Raw genomic sequence first — 7940 nt, forward strand, 5'->3', positions numbered from 1 at the left:
GTCCCAGCTACTCGGGAGGCTGAGGCAGGAGAATGGCGGGAACCCGGGAGGCGGAGCTTGCAGTGAGCTGAGATCCAGCCACTGCACTCCAGCCCGGGCGGCAGAGCGAGACTCCGTCTCAAAAAAACAAACAAACAAACAAACAAACAAACAAGAACGACAAAAAAAGAAAGAAAACAGTAACAAATATAGTAGACATTAATTCAACTATATAATTAATCGCTTTAAGCGTCAGTGGTCTAAATACACCAATCAAAAGACAGAGGTTCTTTTGAACAGTATGAACGAAAAACAAGACCCAACTATATGTTGTCTACAAGAAACACATTTTAAATATAAAGACATATATAGATTAAAAGTAAAGTGATGGAGAAGGATATATCATAGATAATACTAATCAAAAGAAAGCAGGAGTAGGTATACTAACTTCAGAAAGAGCAGATTTGAGAAACAAAAGGTAGACTGAGCATGGTGGCTCACACCTGTAATCCCAGCACTTTGGGAGGCTGAGGCAGGCAGGTCACCTGAGGTCGGGAGTTCAAGACCAGCCTGACCAACATGGAGAAACCCCATCTCTACTAAAAATACAAAATTAGCTGGGTGTGGTGGTGCATGTCTGTAATCCCAGGTACTCGGGAGGCTGAGGCAGGAGAATCGCTTGATCCCAGGAGGCAGAGGTTGTGGTGAGCCGAGATCGTGCCATTGCACTCCAGCCTGGGGAACAAGAGTGAAACTCTGTCTCAAAAAAAAAAAAAAGTTATCAGCATATAAATCTACACAGCAAAACATATACAAGAGCTATATGAGTAATACTACAAAACTCTGATCAAAGATATCAAAGAATTATATAAATTGAGAAATATTTCATGTTCACAGATAGGAAGACAATACAGTTAAAACATCTGTTCTTCCAAACCTGATCTATAGATTCAACGTAATCCCAATCCAAGTATCAGCATGTTATTTTTGTGGATGTCGACAAACTGATTGTAAAATTGATATGGAGAGACAAAAGACCCAGAAGAGCCAACTCACTATTAAAGGAGAACAAAGTCGGAGGACGGATACTAGCCAAATTCAAGACTTACTATAAACTACAGTAATAACGACAATGTGGTACTGGTGAAAGAATAAACAATCCAGAAGTAGATTCATAAATATAGTCAACTGATCTTTGACAGAGGAGTTAAAGCAATACAATGGAGCAAAGATAGGTTTTTCAACAAATTATGCTGAATAACGGAACTTTCACACACATAAAAAATGTATCAGGCCGGAAGTGGTGGCTCATGCCTATAGTTCCAGCACTTTGGAAGGCCAAGGCGGGTGGATCACTTGAGGTCAGGAGTTTGAGACCAGCCTGGCCAATACGGTGAAACCCTGTCTCTACTAAAAATACAAAAATTAGCCAGGCATGGTGGCGGGTGCCTGTAATCCCAGCTTCTCAGGAGGCTAAAACAGGAGAACTGCTTGAACCCAGGAGACGGACGTTGCAGTGAGCTGGGATTGTGCCACTGTACTCCAGCCTCTGTGACAGAGTGAGACTCTCAAAAAAAAAAAATTATCCAGACAAAGACATTGCACCCTTCATAAAAATTAACATGGATTGTAAACCTAAATTGAAAATGAACACTATAAAACTTCTGGAAGACAACATAGGAGAAAACCTAACTGATCTTGCGAATGGCAATGACTTTTTAGGGCAATATCAATAGCATAATCTGTGAAAAATATAATTGATAAGCTGGACTTCATTAAAATTTAAAACTTCTGCTCTTCAAAAGAATGAGAAGACAAGCCACAGACTAGGAGAAAATATTATAAAAGACATATCTGATAAAGGACTGTTATCTACAATATACCTAGAACTCTTAAATCACAACAGAAAAATAACACAATGTAAAAATGGGCAAAATACCTGAACAAACACTTCATCGAAGAAGATATACACATGGCAAATAAGTATATGAAAAGATGTTCAATATCATATGTCATTAGGGCATTGTATGTAAAACAATAAGATACTACTACACACTTATTTGAACGGCCAAAATCCAAAATACTGACACCACAAAATGCTGACAAGGATGTGGAGCACAGAAACCATCGTTCACTGCTGGTGGGAATGCAAAAAATGATGGAGCCACTTTGAAAATCCGTTTGGTAGTTTCTCACAAAACTAAATATACCATCCAATCCAGCAGTTGCACTCCTTGGGATTTACTCTGATGAACTGAAAACTCACGTCTACACAAAAATCTGCACATGATGTATAGTGGCTTTATTCATAATTGCCCAAACTTGGAAGCCACCAAGATGTCTTTCAGCAGGTGAATGGATAAGTCGCAGCACATCCAGACGATGGAATATTATTATTCAGCACAAAAAAGAAATGAGCTATCAAGCCATGAAAAGACATGGAAGAACTTCAAAAGCATATTACTAAGTGAAAGAAGCCCATGTGAAAAGGCTGCATACTGTATGATTCCAACTATATGCGATTCTGGAAAAGGCAAAACTATGGAGACAGTAAAAGTAGCAGTGGTTGCCAGTGGTCAGGGGACTGAGAAGGATGAATAGGCAGAGGACAGAGGATTTTCAGGGCGGTGAAACTATCGTGTATGATACCATAATGGTGGATACATGTCATTATATATTTGTCAAAACCAATAGAATGTGCAACACCGAGAGAAAATGCTATTGTAAACTATGGACTCTGGGTGATAATGATGTGTCAAAGTAGGGTCATCAATTGTTACCAAATGTACCACTGTAGCACAAGATGTCCATAAGGGGGCAAGTTGTGTGTGTATGTGCCTATGTGTACAGGGGATATATGGGAACTCTCTCCTTTCTGTTCAATTTTGCCCTGAACCAAAAACTGCTCTAGAAGTGTTCATTAATAACAGTAAAAGACAAAGACCCTTTCTGACCTAGGGAATCTCTGGTGATGGAGGGGGAGGGCGAACTAGTCCCCTAGAAAGTGGAAATTTTACAAGTTCTTCAACTGATTTTGTAGAGCTAGGTTTGGAACTGCTACCCTACTTTATGCTACTCGCCTAAGTAGTGGTTCCCAAACCAGGTGTCAGGCTTCAAAGCTGTGCAATATTCCTCATTACACTGTCTTGGCCCCAAACACATGCTTTCCCCTCTCCCCACAAATCAAGACTCTAAAATGCCAAGGGTAGAAGAGCAGCACTTTCCCGTTTACTGAATATGGGGGAAGGGAGAGCAGTCAAGCATGGACTGGCTATTCTAAGCCCCAAATGGGCTGAAGCTGATAACGCTTTGAAGATCGACCACGGCAGGAATATCTTGTTTTCTTTAATCCATCAGGGGGTTGTCCCACTTATTGAGTCCCACAGCGGCGGTAGAGCACGGAGGGGGCCTCCCTGAAAGTCCTCCGCTCCAGCTCTGCGATTGGCGCTGGGGGAACAGGAGGGGAAGCGGGTCTTTTGCATCGAGCCTGCAACACGGGGCCCGGGAATCGAGGCCGAGGAGTCGTGGGTAGAGCCCCGATTTCAGCCAAGATGGCATAGGACGTAAGTAAGCGTGGAAAGCAAAATGGCTACCCAAACGCAATTCTGTAAGGCCGAAGGGACGTTCTTCCAACCTCTTAAATTTCCCGGGTGCCACGCCCCTCAGTTGCTTGCCCTGGAGTCCACGGTGTCGCGCCGGAAGTGACCTCACGGCGGTGGCGTGGAGTCGTGGGGGCGCTTCCGGCGGCGGCGGCGGCGGCGGTGAAGGCCGAAGCTGTGGGGGTGGGCGTGGAGAGAGTTCTTTTGTGGGTCGTCTGGTGTTGCGTGGTCGGCTTGGTGTGGTGTGCAGAGGAGCTCCAGGCCCGTCGGGGCGGAGGTGGGAGAGAAGGGAGGAGGCTGCTGGTTTGTGGACGCTCGTGGGAGGGGGATGCCGGGCTTGCTTTAGGCTTCGGAGTTCCAGGCCTCATAGACCTTTATAGAGGCAGGCAGGCAAGAGCTGGGGGCTTCATCGGGTTCGCAGGGGGGCCGGGTACTATGGGCGGCCCCAGGAGTTTGGTTTGAGGTGGGAGGCTGAGGACTGCAGGATTCTAAATAGTATAGGGGTTGTGTGAGGAGTGAGGCATTAGCTGCTTGGGCCCTTAGTCCAGCCTTGTTAGTGGCTGCTGCAGTTCATTGGCTCACTCATTTCTTCGTGCCTCAATTTCCCTTTGCATAATGAGATACAGTGGCAGAGAAGAACGCCAGTGCCACATCCCTGACTAATAGCTTGAGGACAGAGGTGAACTGGAGGGTAGAAAAAGAGGATGCCTGAGAAATTTATACTTACCAGGTCACATCTTCTGAATCCCAGGAAGTTATTCCTGGATTCATTTCTGCCTTTGGTGCAAGTCTGTGGTTCTTATCAGTACTCTTTGTGTGATATTGATTGTATTTATCAATACTTGACTTGTTGAGTGGTTAAAGTGTTTTGGTTTGTGGGAGGCATAGCCCTTGTTGGCTTGGTCAATTGATTTTCAATTAATCTCCCAATAGCAATTGCTTCGCCTAACTCTGCAATCGGGATATTAGTTGAAAATCAACTGACCAAGCCAACGGTCTTCTGTGGTTACAGATGAGGAACTCGCGACCCAGAATGGTTTTTCTTCTCTTCCCTAGACACAGACCAAACCGATTTCAGTCTGCTGTCTTAAATACAGGTTTTCACCCCACCAAAACAGAAATGGCTGTCTCCAAGCAGTTTAGTATTTCAACTGGACACCCAGATGGATCCTAATCTTTTTTTTTTTTGATGAATGGTAGATTAGGTGTACTGAGCACAAAATCTTCTTAGCTGGTTTCTCTGTATGATGTAAAAATGGTTGTAAAAACATGACTTTTTGTTTATTACCAAATTCTTGGTAGAGCCTCCTTGGCATAGGGTTATGGGGCTAGAAAAGTGTCTTAAAATTTTTGACCTGTGACCTACAGTTAGATATATTTTACGTCATGACATTACTCATTGTGCCCCTGCACACTCAGTGTCTACACACACACACACAACCCCACCCACCAATGAAAAGTTTACTTACCCTTTCTACAGAAGATGCATTCTAAAAAAAAATGGGTTGCAACGTGCTAAATTGTGTCTGACCCCTAATGGGTGGTGAGGTATAGTTTGAAAAATGTTAAGGGCGGGCACTGTGGCTCACCAGTAATCCCAGCACTTTGGGAGACTGAGGCGGGTGGATCACCTGAGGTCAGGAGTTGGAGACCAGTCTGGCCAACATGGTGAAACCCTGTCTCTACTAAAAATATAAAACTTAGCTGAGTGTGGTGGTGCGTACCTGTAATCCCAGCTACTTGGGAGGCTGAGGCAGGAAAAACTCTTGGACCCGGGAGGCAGAGGTTGCAGTGAGCCAAGGTAGTGCTATTGCACTCCAGCCTGGGCGACAAGAGCTAAACTCTGTCTCAAAAAAAGAAAAGAGAAGAAAAATATTAGACTAGGGCTGAGTGCAGTGGTGGGAGGATTGCTTAAGGCCAGCCTGGGCAACATAGCAAGACTCTGTCTCTAAGAAAAACAACATTAGAAAATGCTTAAAATCCTTGCCGTTTGTGAGATTCTGTAATTAATACAAAATGGAAGATGTATCATTTTTCTTTTCTTATCCAGAGAAGGGCTTACTAGAGTTCTCCTATATTCAGCCAGAACAGCAGGACAGGACATCCAAATTGTGTCTCAAAGGAGTGTAGTGACCATAATGATAGTGTGCCAGAATTTTAGCAAGGCATTTATGAAGTCTTTTTTTTTTTTTGAGATGGAGTCTCATTCCATTGCCCAGGTTGGACAGAGTACAGTGGCGCAATCTCTGCTTACTGTAACCTCCGCCTCCTAGGTTCAAGCGATTCTTCTGCCTCAGCCTCCCAAGTACCTGGGATTACAGGCATACGCCACCACGCCTGGCTAATTTTTGTATTTTTAGTAGAGATGGGGATTCACCATGTTGGCCAGGCTGGTCTCGAACTCCTGACCTCATGATCCACCCACCTCAGCCTCCCAAAGTGCTGGGATTACAGGTGTGAGCCACTGCGCCTGGTCTTACTAAGTCTTATGATAACCGAGTGGGTGAGATGGAGGAATTTGCCAGATTGTGGTAGAATTAGGTGGAGTCATGAGTTTTAGCATCTGTGTATGGAGGTTTGATTTGGGAGCACTACTTGCAGCTGGAATTCTGGTGATCTGAACTGGGGTTTCATCACTTTATACATGTATTTGAAACCTTATCTGGAAGGTTTGCTTATTGGATTTGGTGCCTTTTTGAAGTAAAGAAAGAGTCATTTGGTTGATGATAGCCAGAATGGGAAAAGATTTCAATATATTTACTCAGTGCTGTTTAATGAAATGGAAGAAGCTTGTATAAATGTTGAGAAATTGTGCTTGGGTCCAAAAAAAAAAATCAACTATACCTATTGGGGGAGGGTGGAGATGTAACCTCACAGGAATTTCTATAATAAAAAGATTTAATGTTTTAATCACCAGTCAGTGGTGTGGTTAAGAAGGCTGTGAGAAGAACTGATGTGACCTGCATTAGTATATTGTATTAGGAAAATACAAAATGTAGAATGAGAAAGGTTGCATCACTGGTAGGCTTGTACCTGGAATATTAGGTTTGGATCTAGATGTGCTAAGAGTAAATTTATGGGCAGAAGTCAAAAGTCTGAAGATATGGTGGTGTTGCTTTAGCATGAGTGATTGTTTTTCTCCTTGTCATTTCAGACTTTCAGGTATAGGCTGGGTCATTGGTCTTAAAACTTCTTCTTGAGAATGTCTAAAAGACTGGGGAATCTGTTAGATCTTATATACTTCTAAGTTGGCACCTGAAACTTTTCATCGTAGATTTAAATAGTGTTAGTATTTAATTTTAAATAGTTTAGGATGTAATTTCTGACAAGTAAATATTGACTTCTTAAAAATAAATATAAAATTACCTAAATACAATATCAATTTGATGTTTTAAAAACATACAACTAAACTTTTGAAACAGACTAAGAAATATATAACATAGCTTGTTACATTACTTGATTTTCAGACTTTAAGCCTATCTTGCATTTGTGAAATGAACCCCACTTAGTCATGTATCTACTACTTTTTACATGTAGATGGATTCAATTTGCTAACATTTAGTTAAGAATTTTTGTGACTATGTTCATGATGGATTTTGGTCTGAGGTTTCCTTTTTTTTATGTCATCTTTGGCCTTAGTAGCAGAGTAATTTTGACCTCATAAAATGAATTGAGAAGTGTTCCTTCCTCCTCTGTTTTCTGAAAGAGTTTGTGTAGGATTGGTATTATTTCTTATGTGTTTCATAGAATTTACCAGTGAAGTCCTATGGGCCTGGGTTTTTCTCTCTGGGAAGATTTTACTAATTCAATTTCGTAATACAGTTAGTTGAGTTAGTTTTGGTCATTTTTATCATTTTGGGAGTTTGTCCATTACATATTTTTCCTTTTTCTTTTTGAACTTGTATCCATTCCACTTTTTCCACAGAATTTTATCTTAAAGCAAAAGTCAACTTGCTGCGAAAGGCCAGGTGAAAGGCTTTATGAGCCAAGTGGTTTCTGTGATTACTGCTCAACTCTCACTGTAGTGAGAAAACAGCCATAGACAATATGTGGCCAGGCGCAGTGGCTCACGCCTGTAATCCCAGTGCTTTGGGAGGCCAAGGCAGGTGGATCTCGGGGTCAGGAGATCGAGACCATCCTGGCTAACATGATGAAAATCATGAGATGAAAATCATAGAGATTCCCCGTCTCTACTAAAAAATACAAAAAAAATTAGCCAGGCGTGGTGACAGGTGCCTGTAGTCCCAGCTACTCGGGAGGCTGAGGCAGGAGAATAGCGTGCACCCGGGAGGCGGAGCTTGCAATGAGCTGAGATCGCGCCACTGCACTCCAGTCTGGTTGACAGAGCGAGGCTTCATCTCA

General features: G+C 42.6%; 1 protein-coding gene across 3 annotated transcripts in view; it reads left to right on the top strand.

The window, feature by feature from the left end:
• Positions 1-3686: 3686 nt before the first annotated feature.
• EDC3 (enhancer of mRNA decapping 3) overlaps positions 3687-7940 on the top strand; it is a 61088-nt gene continuing 56834 nt past the window's right edge. For 2 of the 3 annotated variants that reach the window (XM_011932901.1, XM_011932899.1), the window contains exon 1: positions 3687-3855. The gene's annotated coding sequence lies outside the window, so the exon portion shown is untranslated. Of the gene's footprint in view, positions 3856-6732; positions 6864-7940 lie in introns of all 3 variants that reach the window. The other variant, XM_011932902.1, reaches the window with a different exon arrangement.

The sequence above is a fragment of the Colobus angolensis genome, unplaced genomic scaffold (genome assembly GCF_000951035.1).
Source record: "Colobus angolensis palliatus isolate OR3802 unplaced genomic scaffold, Cang.pa_1.0 Scaffold99, whole genome shotgun sequence".
NCBI lineage: Eukaryota > Metazoa > Chordata > Mammalia > Primates > Cercopithecidae > Colobus > Colobus angolensis.